Source organism: Ambystoma mexicanum, chromosome 13 (assembly GCF_040938575.1).
Source record: "Ambystoma mexicanum isolate Mex_15411 chromosome 13, UKY_AmexF1_1, whole genome shotgun sequence".
In the NCBI taxonomy this organism is placed as follows: Eukaryota; Metazoa; Chordata; class Amphibia; order Caudata; family Ambystomatidae; genus Ambystoma; species Ambystoma mexicanum.
The window spans coordinates 387,910,860-387,931,292 of NC_090938.1; positions in this window are offsets into that span (position 1 = coordinate 387,910,860).

Here is a 20,433-nt window from a genome sequence, read left to right on the forward strand (position 1 = left end):
CCACCCCCACCTACTCATCCTTCCGCTCCTCCCTGAAAGCCCTTTTGCTTCACTCCCCCACTGGCCCCCTCCCTTCCGCTCTCCCCTCTCACTCTGCCCCCCTTCCCGACCCTCCTTCCCCCTTCCCCTATGACCTGAAAGCCCTTTTGCCTCACTCACCCCTCGCCCCCTTCCCCCTCCCCTCTATCCCTGCCCCCCCTTCCCCTCCCTCATTCCCCCTTCCCCTATGACCTCCACTGATCACTGAAACCACGTAGGGCACTGTTGGTTACCTGACAACTCCCCCTACTCCCCTGACCTCAATACAGTCTTGGTTACCCCCACTATCTACCCCCTCCCCTCTCCCCCCACTCTCCCCCTCCTTTTAGAAAACTGTTCTACAGATTGTTCTAATGACTTGTTTCATGTTGGAAATATGCTTCTCTCACTATTGTACCTGTTATACTGTAATGCGCTTTGGCTTAAAGCGCTGTATAAACTCAATAAACATAAACATAAATTATATTTCCCCATAAACCACTATATCAAACCCGATATAGTTTTATATTTACATTTAACAAAAGTTCTGCCAAGAAGCTATGGGGATACACAGTTAAATATTTTGAATCATGGGTCCCATTGTTAGTCCGCTCATGGCTAGTGGACTGTAATGCAATCCCAGTCGGCTGTTTCAGAAATGCCCGTGTTACTCTGTAACTGCCATTTTGCCAAATCACATTGCGGCTGCACACATGTCAGACAGGGTCCAGCAAAAGCACGTGTCTGAATTATACTTTTTTAGCACGACTTTTTAGCATGAATCATTGGAAAGTGAAGCCTGTTTGCAAGAATCCACTTTCGGAGATAAAACAATAATTTTGCATATTATGAATCAAAAAGGGTTGCACACCCTCCAGATGGTATTCTAATGAGATAGAGTTTTGCGACCCATCAGTCTTGGGGTTGGATTGGAGTACTCTCGCCGCTGGGGATAGTGCCTTGACAGCTATAGGTGTTTGGGTCAGAGTGGGTAAAGTTAGTGGATATGTTATAGGGTTCTAGGAGCCTTGAGTCTTGGATTAGAGTTCTAACTGCCTTGAATTGACAGGTTACACTGTGAGCCATGAGTGTTTGGGACTCAGTTCTGAAAGCCTGGATCCAAGATTTAGAATTCTGACAGCCTAAATATTTTAGTTGATCTTCTCAGAGGCTGGGATCTTTTGGTCACTATTTTTAAATCCCCGCGTGTTTGGGCTAGAGTACATTTTGAGAGGCCTATGCTGAGAATGGCTTGGTCCACATTCGTGTTTTTTGTATTTTATTCATTTTATTACACACAACCGAGCGAGTAATCCGTAGCCCGTGATTTGGGGTGTTTATCATTTTACAAACCGTCCGAAGGCAGGACAAGCAAATTCTCATCGTGGGTATATCAATTCATTTATCTGACAAGGAAACCATGGGCTAATAGCACCGATCAGGTGAAGTATCAAATAATATATACAAAAATAAGTAGAACTGCTTAATGATATTGTACAGCCGCACTTGACCACATGCACCTTCTGAACCCAAGAGACCAATCACAGCAGTGCAGACTCTGCAGTTGGCTAATGGGAGGGAATTGCAACAAGTCCAAGCAGTAATGTCTAAATCGATACATTGATCATGCGCCATCCGACCTAGCCACAGCTAACTGGTGTTCCCTCTCCGAGGCAATATTTAAAGAAAATGTATAAATCAAGTCACACTGGTGGTTTTTTTCAGAACACCTGTTTTGGTACATGGATCTTTGCAAGTTAAACCAAAAACAATTAGCGTATTTTTGAAGTGCACATATTCTTTTAACAGATTCGTGTATGCACAATGCACGTCTTTTTAGAATAAAACTTTAGGACCTTGTTTGCTGGTCCTAATGTGTCCCATATGAGATGTGCTGACAAGAAATGCTTACGAGTTTTACGCATTGTCTATGCGTGTATTTGAACTGACCCAAAATCATGCATCTGGAAACAAGAGAATATAACATTATTGTGCCCAAATTTAATATATTTTGCCCATTTCATCGTACCGCAGTTTGACAGGTCCCTAAAGGCACATATCCAACACCAGTGTTATCCTAGAGTTCCACTTCAGGGCAATTTGCCTTTTGGCATGCATTAACCCACCTGGCAGGGCATTCTGTCACCAACTTGCATTTCAGACTGACCAAAAAGAGTGTCAGGATTACAAGCAAAAGCAACCTGAGAATTCACAAAAATGATCAGCCCTAGCCTCAAAATGGCACCAGTCTACACAGACAGCCCATATGAAGCAAGCATTGGCAATGACCACAGGTTTGGCTTTTGTGTAGGGATGGGCACTTTATTAGTGGTATTAACTGGCCATCAACAATAGCAGCTACAAAATGGTGCAAGTACCTGGGAATATAATAGCAGTGCCCGGCAAATGCCTAATACTTACACACAAGCCAAAACTGTTGGTTTTGCCAATACTTCCTTTTAACTGGACTTCATTGAAGGACACCCATAGTTCTTATAAACTGTTGCCGTGTTTACAGCTCCAATTGAGTGTTAACACTGCTTTGAAAAAACACTGTCAGACGCTTTGTGCACAAAGTTGGATGGTGAGGTATAGCTTGGTAAATCTAGCTCAAGGAGGTACCAGGAGGATGGGATTTGGATGGGGGGCGGAGCAAGAAGTTGGTGGGAATGGCCATAGGGATTAACACGGCCTTGGGCAGTCCATGGGTGTGTAAATCACCAAACACCTACATGCTTTGTATCCCTCGTCATATGTCATTTCTCCCTACTGTACTTTAATGCAATAGTTTTGGCTTATAGTGCCATCTACTAGCCAAAACAAAAAAGGTGCTCTGACCATGTGAGTAGCTCAAGCCACTGCCATGTATTCCTGGGCTGAATTGTTATAGCAGAGAAAAGGTGACCTAGCCCCATTGCGGGCACTTAATTTGCAGCAAGCATTCGTTGGAAACCCTTTTTGTATGGCTTAAACATCAAAAGTATTCATAATCTGTAGGTCTTCACCCAAATCAACCCCCATTTAGATTTAGTCCTGGGGTATGGAAATTGTGGCTCTCTAGCTATTTCGTACTATGACACACAATGCCTCACCGGGATTTGTAGTCCAAAATATCTGGAGAGCCAAAGGTTGAAGACCCCTGCGATTCAGCTGCCCTACCTGCTGTCAAAATGGAATCTGACACCGAATTGTTCAAACTATATGGAGCAACCTGTCTTGTTCAAACGCCTATTTCTGATAAATGCCGTAAAATAATTAAAATGTTACAAAATAGGAAGGTATAGCAATTGGGGAGGAGACGCACATCACACTTTCTTCCTCCTAGGCATTTATTTATTTGCATTTTTTTTAAAAACGCTCACACTGCCCGGGGGCATCGAGGCGCCGTTACAGGATTTGTTGTTGTTGTCTTAGTTGCATATTTATAACACGCTTAAATACCCAGAGGTTTATAGGCGCGGACCCGGGGACCGGACCTGTGTTGCTTCGTGTCGTCTTGCTTCCAAGGCGAGCACGTTGCCACTGAGCTATCCTCCCAGGACAATTCGTATGAGAGGCTTCTAAATGTAGTCTTGTTTTTAAACTAAAAAACTCTTGCTTTCCCTTTTAATGTATACTGATGTATCTTGGTTATTTGCATGGTTGTCGAAAAGGAGATGCCTTGTAGTTATACACAAGAAGCGAGGGGAGAACCCTTGTCACAATGGCACTGGGAGAATTTCCTTTACCACATGATTAGTTAATTTTATGTCAAGGAAGTCAACCATAACTAGTTGTCAAGATAAACATGATTTAATTCTATTTCAAGCCAACACATGTTTCAATACTCCTGTGTCGTTATCAAGGCTGCAAACAACATAATGTGACACAATAAATGTGTACATCAGGTACAACACCTGGATAGTGAATCCCCAGTAAAAAATTCCCAAGAAGTGATAGTGAGGTGCCAGATCAAAATAAAACGTTTAATGATTACACATATATCCAATATTGACAGTGGTGGGCAATCTTGCACTACCTTGACTAGATATGAAGTACCTCCTCAATGTATGCTTGTCCATTCAATTTTCACCTTGCTTGCCACTCTAGGGTAATCAGTCACTTTAACATGATATGTGGACCTCCTGATCCACTATATTTTTATTTCTCCAGCATGGGGTCTGGCATGGATTCGCATGCTCCTGAATATTCCCCATCGTCAGGCTGGGAATCCTTGGTAAAAGAAAAAACAGATTCACTTTTACTTAAAAACTGTATTTCTCCTCTACACAAATCACTGTCCTCTGGGCCATACTGCCCCCATACAATGACAGTCCTCTCCCTAAGCCCCTTCTCTGGCAGCCATCTTCAGATTTTTACTGCACGCTTCAGTGTTGAGAGCACTCGAGTTTGCTCTCCGAGCTATTTGTATGTTTTTTTGTGTTTTCAACAGAAAAAAAAAATCTATTTTTGTTTGAAAGAAGCCTGTGTGCTCTTTTCTTCATCGGCCATCAGCGGGGAAGTTTTGTGCCCCTCATGGGCGAAGATCATTGAACATTCTACAAGGCCTTTGGGCCTACTTTGCACCCTCCGACCATGACGGAAGGAGAAGGAGGGAAGGTCTTTTCAGGCCCTGCACCAAATGCGGGCTACAGAATGCATTTATGGAGGACAAGCACTTGCGATGCCTCTGCTGCCTACACCCAGACCACAAGGAGGTAGAGTGTGAGATATGCCTCGGTTTCTCCAGAAATACAACAGACAGGCATAGTAGGCTGGCGGCATGCCTTAATGCCAAGGCTTTTGACCCGTGCTCTGAGCAGGGTCATGCCTCACCCAGGACCAGCCAGTCCGAGGAGCAGTCTTCTAAATCCTTTGATGGCACCTCATCCATGGGGGCCCAAGATGAGGCCAAGACCCGCAAGTCCGAGTCAACCAGGTTTGCTGCGGAAGCGGGTCCCAAAGTGAATGGGGCGCGATCAGCATCACCTTCCACCTCCCTTGCCAGCCTACCATCAAGCTCCTCTTCAAAGAGGAAGTTGTCTACCTCAGCTAAACTAGGTGAGAAATTCGAACACCCGCGGACAGAGGAGAAGAAGGCCGAGCAGCCCAAGCAGGCTCAACCGGCACAGGCCAAGACCTCATCGGCGACTCACTTGACTACTACTGCCACGACATCTAAGGGTGCTGATCCTGCGAGGGTAGCTCCCACGCTCAGCAAGTGGCCCTTCCCCCAAGTCGTGACACCGCTGCAGTGAATTGGACAAAGGCTGCAGGCAAGCCAGAAGGGGTGAAACCGGCACAGGCCCCAGTTCAAGACCCTCAGGGGGGACAAAGAGGGGGGCAAGAAGGCCCCAAAACAGCCCTCTCAGGCCAGCAACAAACTATGAAGGTCTTGTCTACGGACAACAATGATCTGGAGTCCTTACATACAGTCCACGAGAACGTCGAAGAGGAGGGCGATGACGGCGCAGGGCCTAGTGTTCCTGTTCTGCCTTCTCAGCCGAGGGACATCTCTTTGGATATTCTGTCAACTCTACACACCAGATGAGGATGCCTCCGGCACCTGTGGTCCCCCAGGTCCCTGATCAGCCTCCAGCAAAGAAGAGGAAACGCCATCCGACGCCCCCGTTTCAACCTCTGCCACCACGTCAGATCCCTTCTCCCCCAGCTGACCCAGACAGGGGTACGGATACAGCCACACTGATGGATGACGAGGATATCCTCGCAGTGGACAGTGAATCGCCACAATTGGATGCTCCACATAATGTCCCCACCGGATGAGGTGGGATCATTCCACTCCATGATCTCCAGAGCCTCTGAGCTATTCCAGCTGGTGCTCGAGGAAACCAAGCCAAAGGGCTTCTTGTATCAGAAGTGCGAGGTCAAGAGGAAGACTATCATGGCGGTGCCTTTTTTGGACGATGTATGTTTGGGAAGAGGTCCTGGCCGTCATGAAGAACCCTTGCACGGCTCCAGCCAAATGGGATAGGCTGGAGAAGAAATATAGGGTGACGGACTCCGCACCCAAGTACCTGAGGTCGCAGTCATCGCCAGACTCTGTGGTATTGGCGGCCCCGAGAAAACGGCAACCAACCCGCCCTCGTCGTCTTCGGTCCCTCCGGACAGCCAGGGGGAAAAGGATGGACGCCATGGGAAAGAAGGCGATGTACACTGCAGCGTGCACTATCAAGGCAGCCAACGCACTGGCGATCCTGGCCAGGTACAGCAGGGAATTGTGGTACAAGCTGGGGCCGAATCTGGAGTCAGCAAGTGGAGAAAGATCACTGACAGATGGCTGCTGGACTCTCTCGCCCAAGGAAACACCATGGAGTTTCAACGCAGGTGTCCGCAGAACCCTCCAGTTACCTGTCAGGAGCAGCACATCCCTCAGCTCCTGGAAGAGAAACGGCCATTCTGCGAAAAGGAGCAATAGAGCTAGTTCCCCAACGGCTCTGGGAATCCGCAGTCTATTCCAGATACTTTCTGGTCAGGAAGAAGACAGGGGGCTGGAGGCCCATCCTAGACCTACGATGTCTGAACAAATACCTAAAGTCCCAAAGGTTCAGGGTGGTCATGTGGCAACATGTGCTCGGCCAACTGGACCTCGGTATGCCCATTTCCATGTCCCCATTCACAAGAAGAAACAGAGGGTTCTGCGCTTTGTGGTGCAGGGCTAGCACTACCAGTTCAAGGCCTTACCTTTCGGCTTGAAGTTGGCCCCAGAGTGTTCACAAAATGCCTGGCACCGTTGGCGGCCCTTCTACGTCTACAGGGCATAGACGTATACCTGTACCTGGATGAATGGCTCATTCGCGCCCGCTCGTAGGAGCTGGATGACAAACGCACGTAGACTGCCGTCCAGCTACTGACAGATCTTTGATTCTCCATCAACTATCCTAAGTCATGCTTAACGCCATCACAGAACACGCTGTTCCTAGGCGCCAGAATCAGTGCAGTGTCTTGTCTGTCATCACCCTCGGAGGAGAGGCTAGGAGCCATTCAAAGAAAGGTGCACCGGCTGTCATCGACTAAGACGGCCACAGTGCGGCCCATCAAGTCATTACTGGGCATGATGTCGTCCTGCATCTACCTCGTCCGACTCTGCAGGTTGCAGATGCAACCCCTGCAGGAATTCCTGGATGCCCGCTGAATACAGGTGTCCGGAAGCTTCACAGACAAAACTCTTGCTCAATGACGAGTTCCATTGGGCGATCGGAAGGTGGGGCATGTGCTCCAACACCTCCCAGGGCACAGGATTTCAACCTCCCCGCCCCTCCCAATACCAGGAGACGATCACCACAGATGCCTCCCTGGAAGGCTGTGGAGCACACACCGGATGTCTGCACACCAGAGGCCTGTGGCTGCCGGAGGAGAAGGATCTTCATATCAACATCCTGGAGCTACGGGCAGTGTTCTGGGCCCTCAAGTTGTTGCTAAAGTCTCTGAAAGGCAAGGTGGTGAGGATCTTCACAGCAACACCACCACCATGTTCTACATCAGGAAGGGACACGATCACCAGCGCTCTCCGAAGAAGCGCATATCTTATGGCGCTGGGCTGTCGGACAGGGGATGTTCCTCGTCCACCTCTACCTACCAGGAGTAAAGATTACCATCGTAGACTCGCTAAGGGAACTGCACTCCTGCCATGAGTGGGAGCTTGATCAGGTGGACCGCCTATTCGTCAAGTGGGGCAGGCCCCAGATCGATCTTTGCGGCAGCAAACCTCAAGTGGCAGAAAGTTGCCAGCAGATTCCACCAACCGAGGAGCCAGGGGGGTCATCAACACACTCAGAGTCCATGCAAGATGATACTCATTGCCCCGGCGTGGCCCAGGTAGATTTGGCATCTGGACCTTCTCAGCCTGTCAGCATCACCTCCGATCAAGCTACTGGTAGTCCCGGATCTTCTCGCCAGAGAAGGAGGCGCAATCCTGCATCATGAACCAGGATCGCTCAACCTGTGGGCTTGGCTCCTGCAGCCCTAGAGTTTGGAGGATATAAGTTGCTTGCGGACTGCAGGGAGGTTCTCACCAAGGCCAGGGCGTCGTCGACCTTGAAGTGCTACGGTCACAAGTGGACGTAATTTCCTACGTGGTGCAGGTCTCAGAAGATTACCCCTCTGAGGTTCACAGCCCTGCAGATCCTGCCATACTTGCTATCCTTGGCCAAGGCCGGACTGGCGCATACCTCTATCAGGTTACATCTGGCGGCTCTCCCGCTACACCAGGTCTCCAGGAAGTTCTTCACTTTGGTCCCACTGACTCGTCAAGGAATTTCTCAAAGGAGTTTTTTCGATCTTTCCTGCCAGTGAAGGCTCCTGCCCTGGCGTGGGAACTCAACGTGGTTCTGACAAGGCTCAAGGTGGCTCCTTTCGGGCCTATGCATCAGGCCCCACTCAAGTTCCTCTCATGGAAAACGGCTTTCCTTGTGGCTGTCACCTCTGCCAGGAGAGTAGGTGAGATCGAGGCCCTATCCTGCAAGCAGCTATACCTGACTTTCCACGAATCGAGGGTGGTGCTGCGTATGCACTCCTGTTTCATGCCAAAGGTTACGTCGGAATTCCACCTGAACGAGCCTTTGGTGTTACCTGTTTTTTCCCCGAATCCTTCGTCGCCGGCGGCAAGGACCTTGCACTCACTGGACGTCGCTCCTGCCCTGAAGTTCTACGTGACATGCACAAAGAGTTTTTGGAATACCTCACAACTGTTTCTGAACTTTGGTCCTGTGAACCATGTGAAGGCCTTGGCCAAGACTTCAATTTGAAGGTGGCTCTATGGTTGCATCACGCACTGTCATCGGTTGGCAAACCGACCGCTGCCTGGCCGTCAGAGAGCCCATTGAACATGAGCGATCACTGCGAAGATGGCGTTCCTGTCTGGTGTGCCCCTGCTGGACATATGCAGGGCTGCTACGTAGAGGTCACACACACCTTCACCAAGTTCTACTGCGTTGACAGGGAGTCCAGTGTCGGCCATGCAGTGCTACACAACCTGTTTGCTTCAGGTGAGTCTGGTCCAGAGCTAAGAATGAATTGCTTCTGTTGAGCCTTGCCACCTTTTTTGGTTGTGTAATGTTGTACTGCTATATATTCGTTATTCGTGAGCATGTGAATCCATGCCAGGCACCATGCTGGAGAAGGTTTAAGTAACTTACCTGTAACTATTGTTCTCCAGCATGGGTCTGGCATGGATTCATGTGCAAACCCTCGCTCTGTCCCCTCTGTGGCTCTTCTTGGTCATACTGCCCTTTATGTGCTTAACACATTTGAAGATGGCTGCTTGAGGAGAGGCTTAGGGAGAGGACTGTCATTGGATGGGGGCAGTATGACCCAGACGACAGTGATTGTTTTTTTTCATTTTTTTTCCAGTCTACAGTGATTGGTTTTTAAGTGAAAGTGAAGTTGTTTTTTTTTTCTTTTACCAAGGATTCCCAGCGTGATGACAGGGAATATTCTAGAGCATGTGGATCCATGCCAGACCCATGCTGGAGAACAATAGTTACAGGTAAGTAACTTAAACTATCTATAGTATTAAAGAGCAGTTTCTAAAATAATACAACTTTTCCTCACAGATGAAAGGTCCATATTTCCATTAATGGAATTTAATACTACGTGGAAATTCTTCCAGGATACAATAATCTCTTGCCCTTCTAGGGCTGAACAGCTGCCATCTTGGCTTAAACAGGAGAATGACTACTCTTGCTACCTCTGTAGGTATAAGCCATATTCAGGCTATACACATCACCATATAAATGCATGCAGTAAATTGGACTCTTTCCTTTTCTATTTCTTTAAACAGTACTGCACCTTGGCACAGGATTCTACAAAGCCCCGATATTTCTTTTATTTATTTAAGTGCATTATGGCTGTGACATACAACCTTTTACACAAGTGTGTAAACACATACAATATAAGAAGTACCTTGTACAGAACAAGTAAAAAAGGTAAAACATTAATATATATGGATACACATTATCAAATATAAAATCCCAATGATCAAAACATATACAGAGGTAATACTTTTAAGACACAAAGGAACCTGTTCACACCATAAGAGCTTCTAGCCTAATTTTAGCCATCTGCCATACATTAAAAAAACTGCTGCAGTGCTCACAAGGTACTCTGCTCCAAAGCTCATGCTCCAGAACTGATCTGTAGTAAATGATCTGAACTTGGAGTAGCCTTTCTCATAGTTCTCGTGCAGTACAGAACACTGCGTGAGTATGTGACAAATGGTTTTTACCTCAGACAGACATAGGCGGCAAAGCCTTGCTTTCCTCGGGGTACCTACCCATGCTTCTGTATTAGCCAAAACTGCCAAAATGTCTAGGTGCAGGTATAAAATAAAGCGGGTCAACAGCGGAGAGTGCAACGTAATCAAACAACTTCATGGGGAGTTCTCAAACATGCCCTGCTGCACGTAGGCTACATACCTGGGTAATTTAGCCAATTGGGCAAGCGACTGCACGCGATCCTGATTCGTACTTTTGCTGCCCAATTTATGTAGAAACAAAAGGACCTCATCTCAGTAGTACAATGGAGGCCAATAGCATCACAATGAGTCTTGACGGTTCTCTCAGGGTCATTGAACCAGATACTCCAAAAATACTGATTTGCATGTAACTGAGTTGGACTCAACAATGTGCTCCCCACAGTCTCCCTGTATTTGATTTTGACCCAAAATGTGCATATCGACAACAACCAAAGCGACCTCAGGGAATGCAAACCCAGCTCTAACCTGACCGCCTCCAGTGGCACAGACACTGGTAAGCTCAATAGAGAACGCAAGATTCTTGCTTCTATTTTCGGCAACCAGTTAATGGCCCTCTCAGGCAGAACCTCTAAGGTAAACAATATGCCAGGAATAATGGACGTTTTGTTCTCTATGTATCAGCCACTACTATTATCTATGGCCTTCCTGAGTGCCAGACATTTATTCCAAGCCTTTGGTGGTATAACATTGTCTAGGTAGGTGAGAGGGGTAGGGCTAGAATACCTAGATATTTCTACCTTGTAATCTGTTCCAATCTAGTAACTCCCAGCCACCAACTATATTAGTGCCGCCATAGGGTTTTTTGCCCGCTGTCATTATTTTGGTCTTCATGGTGTTTAAACATATGTCATTTATTTCCACATACTGGCAAAGTGTGTTGAGAGAATGTTGCAGGCCTACAGATGTCCTATCTAGTATTACTGTATCATCTGCGTAGGTTAAGCATACAATATCCTCTCCACCAAAATGCAGAGGATGATTTTGTGCCTTACTCAAAGTTAGTACAAAATCTGTGCTGTACAGATAAAAAAGCAGTGGTGTCAACAAACACAGCCCTGATTTTAGTATTTCATTCGTAGGGAAGGACAAGGATAATACTACGCCCTCCTGCGACATTCTCACTCTCCCACTTGTGTCATTATACTCGAGTTTAATGCTGTATAGCAAGGAGGGGGTCAGTCCCCCAGTTCTCCAATTTTCCCCATAGTTTTGTCCTATTGACACTGTCAAATGCTGCACAGTAGTCCACGAAACACACATACTGAGAGGACTCTGTGTAGCAATAGGGGTTGGATATTAAAGTAAAAAGCACCCAAATAGGTGGTAAACGCTGAGACCTTTTCTAAAGCCTATTTGGTGACTATGTAGTAAGTGTTGGGATGTAGACCACTCTGTGAGCATTTCTAAAAGGAGATTAGCGAGGAAAGAATGATCTGAGGTTTTTTGCATACCTTTCCATATTATAAAGGGAGTGTACACTCCTGAGGAATATGCTGCACATGTTCTATTTGAGGGGAGCCGCTACAGGGAAGACCCATTCCTTGTCTGTTCTTTGTGGGTATCTTCTACCCTTGCTTTGCCTTGCATGGATTCACTCCACCTGTTCTTTATGATTAAAGTTTGCATTGCCGTTGTCCTGATTTGTCTTTTCTGTTTCTGTGTGGAAAGCCTGAATGTCTCCTACTCAAGCTGGACTGTGTGAGTGAAGTGTTTTGCATTTTACGCTGCTGTTGTATCCATTCTCCACATGAAGGGGGAGCTCATAGTGTTGGGTGTTAATTGTGAGAAAAACCTGCTATTAGACATGATGTGGACCACATGATAAAGATGTCCATAGAGTTTTAACTTTCTGCACGCATCAGCTGGATGTCGCATGTTTTACTCTCTTGTGAAGGAGAAAACTAATTTTTACTCCCTTGAAATCACATTTACTCTCCAAGTTTAAAAACAGGGAGTACAAATACTCCCACCTCAAAATCTTATCTTGAGCGCTGGCTGCACTTGGCATACGAAGGCAGCACCTATGCCTGTGAGACTGTATCTTACATAGCTCACGAGTAAAGCTGCACTCGTACCGCTGGCCATTTGTGAACAGGTCCAATTTCACTAGTTCCAATGCCACCATTCTCTCTCTCTTTCTGTCTCAAACAGATACTTTGTTCCCCCAGGAGGAACAAAACAAGCCTGTGCGATTTGGCAGATGAGGGGTGGTGTGGAAACTTTAGCATAACATGCTAAGGCTTCTCGTAAGCAAGAACGTGAGGTTCAGTGGAAGGGCAGCTTAATATTTGAGGACCTCAGTAACCCATTTCACCCTCCTTAGTATGTTGGTTGGCAGGCTGAGAGACGCCTCAAACCTTACTCTAACATGCTAAGGTGCTGAACTCAGTTGCCTGCTGCAACTTTTGTCCATTGAGGGCAGGGCCTGTCAAAGCAGGGCAAGGTGTTAGTCAGGGGATTGGTCAGAGCAGGGACCAGAATCCCTGCTTTTTTCACCCTCAGGTCTACCCTACTGTCTCCCAAAAGCCCCAAAGTCTTATCACACAGTCCAAAATGAAAACCCTCTCGCCCACTACTAACAGCCACAACTCAACAGGGTTTGACGCGGCGCCCGGCCTTCGATATCAGAGTGATGTTTCATCATGAAGAATCTCCTGCAGGGTTGCAACGAGGATCAGAAAAGATGGAAAGTGAGTGTGGATTCCATTTTATTCAAAACCATTTACATTTAAGAAGGCTGATTAATGGAAACCAGGAAAATGTGCTTATAATTTCATTTCCTCTTTGCTGACACCAATGACGTAATTCAATTTTTCAGCTTATTAAACAATGCCATCTACACTTTAGAATATGTGATGAAAAAAAATCTAAATATATCAATTTTTGACTTCTAGGGGATCCTGTACTATTTTACACATACTTTGTTTTTTTTTATCAGAGAATCTAATAATTATCAATGTATTAGTGCTTAATGTCCAATCATTTGAGTCCACATGTATATTTCCTGATTGCATTTAATGAATGTTTGCAATCCTATGGGTGTTTGATCGAAGACTGCTATTTCACCCTCAAAATAACTTAAATGGCATTTATATACAGAATGAAAAAGTAGGAGTCCCGGAACCACCCTTGCTACAAACCCATTTGTAAAAGTATCTTTTTAGTTATGCTGTCTGCACTTAATCTGACCTATATGACCATGTCTGAGTATATCATCATTGCAAGCATCAACAGGCCTTCGGGAATCCCCCAATGCTTCCATTTCAACCACACTTTGTTCAAATGCTTTTGATTAAACACTGCAGTAAGATACAAATAGGCTGCATACAGTGGCATCCTTCCTTTTCTCTTCACCTGAAGTCCAAGTATTTAATATCAATCCCTTTAATGCGGCACCCATATTTTTTCTAAGCCAGTCGGAAACACCGTAAGATATATTGATTCCTCAACCCATTTAGTTGAAGCTTTTAGAACCAATGTTGAAAATATTTTGCTACAGATATCCATTGTGATATTGGTCTGCAGTTCATGGAATTATATCATTTGCCTTTCTTGTAAATCAGTGCTACATACAATTTATACCACGTCAGGGGGAATAACTGACAAAATTACTACATAGGTGAATAATGTAGATCAAATATCTGCCCACATTTCACGTCTAGCTTTGATAGGCAGATTAGTGAGGCCATCTGGGCCCAGGGCTCTCGATATGTTCAGTGCCATATTAACATTCACAACTTGTTCCCTTGGGAAACAAACTCCAAATCCCACCTTTCAGATATTTCCACAATATCGACAGTGCACTACAGAAGCTTTATTTAGAGCACAATATATATGCCATGTATATTCTGGAATGGGATTGCTTACCATAATGTTCTGCAGGATTTATAAGTCACCTGCTAGTTTCCAGAACACACTGATATCTTTGTTGCTAACAGCCTTTTTTTTATCCTGAGATTTTGCTAGATGTTTATTTGTTTATGGACCCTTAACCAATTATTATATTTTTGCTGAATTTTTTACATTAAATGTTGTACGTTTTTGCACATTAATATCTTTTAACAGAGAGCTCTCAAACCAACACTTTTCCTATCTCTAATTTGAGGGTTTATATTAAAGTTGTTTATTGTTTTTTCTCATATTTTATTTAATTTGTACATTTCTGATTTTGCTATAATATTTCATTCTGCCTTTTTACCTCCTCCTATGTTGGGTATCTTGGAACTTGGGTTTCTCACCAATGCAGATATTTTGCTTATTGACACAGCACCCATAGGCTTGCAAAGGAGATTGAATTTGAACCTTATGTATTTATCTGCAAATGGGCTGCTGGTTAATCCAGCTAAATCAACAGTTCTCTGTTATAATGCCCCAAAGAAATGTAAGAATTGTACATGGTCAATTGCGGAACAAAATATTAGGCATGCTTCTTCTCTTATTTATTTGGCATATTTGTTTTCTCCTTATAATTATATTCAAAATGTTAAAAGCAGGATGAATGTGAAAATGGAAATGTTCCTACGACAAATGATGATTATTCGGCGTACGTTCTGCTTTTTCTCACTCGTACCTCTGCTGGAGTTTTATAAGGCAAAGGTTACCCCTGCATTGCTGTATGGTCCAAATTACTTTGAGTCCTCTGTAATATGTTGTGTAATGCAAGGAAAGCTTTGGTGAAAGGTCCTTAATCTTCCTCTGCACATTTCAATCAAGGCTATTAGGTTGAAACTTGGACTCGGTCCTGGTGGTTCTACTATAAATGGAAAAAGAGGTGTTTACTCCATGAGTTTTAAAACGGTGACCAGCCAACTATTCTAGTGAAATGATGGGAGTCTGTTTAGGTTAGGCCTAGTGTTGCTTTGACAATGTTTGAAGAACGTGCCCAGTATTTACTTGCAGGCTATCTAAAATGGAAAGACATGAATCTTTATATCAGCTGCTACTGAAATGTGAAGCCCTCAATGCTAGGAGATTCTTTCATCTTTCCTGTTTTTTGGCTTCCACGCAGGCAGTGTGTCCGGAAAATTTATGGAACAGCCTGATGAGCGCCAAATCATTTTCATGTTCGGCAGTTCTTTTAGCCTTCCTGAGAGAAATTGTAGGTGACATTTTATCACTGTCTAGGAATTTGTTGAGCCCAAATGGGGATTCAAATCGGAATATGTGTTGTTTTAGGATGATATGTACATTTTGTAATTGAATGGATTGTGTTTTAGAAGGTATTCAATTGTTTTAATATATGCTCCATGAATTGTTCTCAAATGTATATTGTGTTATTCATGAATTATTAATTGTATTAATTATGTTAATGCATTTTATGTTAACTTGATATTGTGTAAGGTTTCCTTTTGTAACCAAATCGCAATAAAGATTCAATTATAACAAATAGATTATTTAAAGACAAAGGATGCAAAGGATTTATTTGTAAGTCACTTGGCTAGTCCATAACGAGCCAGGAGCGGAAAACTCGGACAGAAGCAAAGCAAGAAAGTGTAAGATCAATAGTGGAAATATACTATTGCCAGTTTGATTTATAACAAGAGGCCCAGAAAAGGGTACTTGTATCTCATTATTAAGGATAAAAGGTTCTGGTCACTTTTCATATGCTCCATCATGTGATCTGCCTCTGTAGATATAATGATGTAATCTGTATATGTAATCTCACACGCTCTCAGTCCTCCCTTGGCTTCCCTCTCCCCTTCCCTGCTACTCTCCTCTTTCCCGCCCATACCACCGGATGAGATCTCTAGACAAGTCTTCTCTATGAACCTCTCCTCCAAACAGGTGCTGCTCTGCTCCTCCAGAACTATCAAGGACAACATTGCATCCTTTGCTCCAGCCTTTGCTGATTTCTGCAATCACTCCTTTGCCATGTCTCCTTCACGCTACCCCTCAAGCACTCCCTTGTGCATCCTCTCCTCATAAAGCCTTCTGCTGACCCCTCCTGCCCAGCTAACTACTGCCCTATCTCCAGTACCCCCTTCCTGGGCAAACTCTTGGAGAAGCTGGTCATCTCCCAGCTGATCCACCACACTAAATCTGTTGGTTGTCTCCACGACCACCAGTCTGGCTTCAGAGCAGCCAGGGCATGGAAACTACACTCCTGACCACCCGTAAAGACTTGCTGTCAAATCTCGATTCCAACTCTCCTTCCGTTCACATCCTTCTTGACCTTTCCTCTGCCTTTGATACGGTCTATCATGCCACCCTGATAAATCGGCTCTGTGATGCACTTGGCATCACTGACCCGGCACTGGACTGGTTGACCTCCTTCATCTCTGACCTACCTTCCCAAGTTCAACTGGGAGCTGTTCTTTCCCCCCATCACACTCTGTCTATGGCATCCCTCAGGGTTCTATCCTCTAGCCGTGGCTTTTCAACATATACCTTGCCCTTCTAGCCCATTTGATCTCCACCTTCTCTCCTCACTTCCAGTGTTATGCAGATGACACACAGTTCTCTTTCAAGCTTCCCTCCATTTCCTCCTCTTCCTCTCTCATTCCTGACTGTATGACTGCTATTCAGGCATGGTGTGCTGGCAATGATCTCTGCCTTAATGCCAGTATATGTATATGTATATATCTGTTGCCCCCAAAAAGCCCGCGGGCGTAGAGAGTCCAGCGGAAAACAGATAGTTTAAGGGAGCTAGACCAAAGAGAATTGCCGTAGTAAAATAAAAAAGCTTTACATTTTTTCCAAAAATAAATAGATACTCCTCAAGGTGCATGTTTTTTTGGAGCTTGTTTCAGGCCAGCGCTGCTTTCACTTGAAAAGAACGACACTTGCCCTTTATACGTCTACTTCTCGGTCAGATCAACAACATAGAGTCCTTGGATCTCGTGGCCCTTACAGAATATGGAATAGCGGCGTGCTCTTTCAGATGCATAGGTCCATGTCCAAACAACATTTGTCAGTCATGATGTCAACTTTAACATTTATTCCGGCCTCAATAGGGAGCCAATGCTGCTCTTTCCTTTGTACTGAGATATGATCACATCTTGGAATGTTTTTTATAATTCTGACAGCATCATTTTGTACAAGCCTTGCTGGCTGCGCATAGAAAAGTGTTACAGTAGTCTAGTCTTGGCATGATCAAGGCTCTAACCAATGTATTACAGTTTGTCTTTGATACGCAAGGTTTAACTAAACGCAGCAATCTCACATAATACTGAGAAGTTTCTAACTGCACTCGCGACCTATGCTTACGCACTCAATGAGGCTTCAAAAGTTACACCAGGGGTTTTAACCTTTGTAACTGTTTTTATAAGATGTTTATCAATACTAAAACTTGAGTATAAAATAACTACTTTTTCTCATGCTTGGGGTGACCCAAACACCAGGAGCTCTGTCTTTTCACTATTAAGACACAAGCCATTTCCTGCCATCCAGATTCGTATTGATGTATTGATAGATGAGATATGCTTAGTATCTTTACCATAATCACCACTCGGCTCAGAAATGAGCTGAGTGTCATCAGCGTAATTGGTGAAGTACAATCCAAGGGAATCTAAAAGATCACATAAAGGGCGACAGAAAATATTGAAAAGGGTGGCGGATAAACAAACCCCTTTGGGTATTCCACATGTAGTAGCCTCTGATTTAGAGAAAGCGTTCCGCCAAACAATCTTTGCCGTCCCATTACTGAGAAATGCCTTAAACCAATCGACCGTACCCGCAGAACATGAACCAATTTCTATCAACCTTTCTATCAGCTTCTCATGATCTACAAGGTCAAAGGCTGCTGAAAGATCTAAAAGCATCAGCACCCCTGATTTAATTTTGTCCACAATGTTCAGCATTTCCGTTTACAAATCAAGTAACGCACTGTCTGTGCTGTGGAATAACCTGAAACCAGATTGTCAGGAGTGTACAATATCTGCATCTTCTAGGTGTTCCTGAAATTGTATGGCAGCAACTTTATCAATTACTTTCAACAAGAAAGGAACATTTGTAATGGGACCGAGGTTAGAATACATTTTGGGATCTAAATTGGGTTTTTCAATTAAAGGAATGACAGTCACTTTTTTTAAGGTCCGGTACATTATTATCAATAAAAGAGGCATTGATGAATCGAGTTAGAAAAGGCGAAAACATTTTATTCCACGACAATTTTAGATGGAATCACATCTGTCTGGTAAGTAGTGGGACGCATCTCTTTAATAATTATTTCTAGAGAGTCTGCTGATATGTTTTCAAAAGTAAAACATTCCTTTCGGTGGCACAGGGGATCAGATAAAACAGTCTGAAAAGCGGGTTGTGTACTACCAGGTAAATTATCAACAATGCTAGCCTGTGCTTTGCAAACTTTATCCGCAAAAGAGTAAATTGCTTTATCTTTGCATTGGGTTTTTCCAGCGTCTGAAGGATCTCTAATAATTTTGGGGCGTTATTCTTGGAGTTTTGAGATTTGAGTATCAAAGAAGATTCTCTTTGCTAGACAAATTTCTGACCTATAGCTTTTCTCCAAGATTTTGCATTTTTCTTTATTTACCTGTAAAACTGAGATCCTTCTCATTGGGACCACTGCTCCCTTGCTCCCTCTTTCCCTCCTGCTGTCTGGCCACCCTCCATGGGCACCCTCTTGTGAGGCAAAAAACCTTGATGTTCTCTTCGACTCCGCTCAAGGGATAGGCATTCTCCATTTCCTCACCTTCTCCCAGAAACTCACTGGGCCTGATTCATGGAAATGTGTGCAGAAATCCTGCAAGTGCCATGCGCCAAGAAAGACACTGTGCGAGCCTGTGCGCAGAAAGAAAAATGTTTGTCCTGCGTATTCATGGCATTTACAGCGCAAAGTAACTGTATTTGCAAGTCGCACCCGGAATGCCCCTGACACGCTCGCACGCAAAGCATAAACAGCCAGAACAGCTACCTTTGTGCGCTCCCCTTGGTACGGATACATGCACCCTTCAAATAGTGCGTGGGGTCCCCGTAAGCAGGCCTGCGACTCGGGGACCCTGTGCGGCGTCCCTCGTAACTGTATCCGGAACCCCGACAAAATGCGTATAAAGAATCGTATCTTGGCAATAACTCAGGAGATCTGCGTGCGAACCCCCGTAAAATGTCACTGCACCTATACTGCTTATGCGCACCCCTAAGTTACATCGGAACCCCGATTGAGTAGACGCACCCTGAAATCTGACATGAAACCCCACCTGTGCGCTGCAAATCCCAGGTGCAAATGTACTTGCATCTGCCTTTGGGTGGCGGATCGTATGAAGGACTTGTGTGGACATTTCCTTGCTGAGGGGTTGCGTGATCAGGCCGTCCCTCAGAATGGCCATTTTTTGAGCAAGTTCTTCCCCATTTTTGGTGTTCCGCTCTTTTCCCAGCCCTCTGTGCAAGCCACGCCCATGCTCTGCTTGGTGTCTCACGCAAGGCTCTCGACGGCTCGCACAGACGTGCCGAGCCAGCGCAAACCCCACGCAAGTCCAGGAAAAGTACTGCGCTTTCAATTTCTCGAATCGACAAAGGCGGGTTTACGTGCAGTTGCAAACGCAAGTACCCTACATTCTGCGCAGATAATTCCATGAATCGGGCCCATTGTCTCCAGAGCTCTGGTCCTCTCTAGGCTGGACTACTGCAACATACTCTTCCTCCATCTGCCTAGATTCTCCTTTCGCCACCCTTCAACTAGTGCAGAATAGGACTGCAAGGCTTATCCTTGGCCTCAATTCCAGGGACCACATCTCTCCAGCCCTAAAGTCTCTCCACTGGCTCCCGGTTGTTGCGAGGATCAAGTTCAATACCCTCTGCATCATCCACAAGGCTTTCTGTGGCCTGGAACCATGCTACCTCCAACTCTCCCCAAATACCTCCCTGCTTGAGCCCTTCGATCTTCTAGCTCCAACTCTCTGCAGATCAGATGCTTTTCCAAGCAGATAATGGGGAGTTGATCCCTCTCTTCCGTAGGAGCCTCCCTTAGAATGGCCTCCCTGCCCCTGTCAGGCTTGAGAGGGATCTCCTTAAGTTCTGGAAGCTTCTCAAGACGTTACTTTTCTCTTCTTCCTTCCCTCTCCCCTGCTAATGTCGCCCTCTGCCACATTTTGACTGGCTGCATGGTTCCTTCTGTGTTTTACAGGGCACCAGGCCCTCCTCGCCCAGTCTACATCAAAATCTCCTGTGGAAAATTCAAGAACATACACAAATTAGACATGGCACAA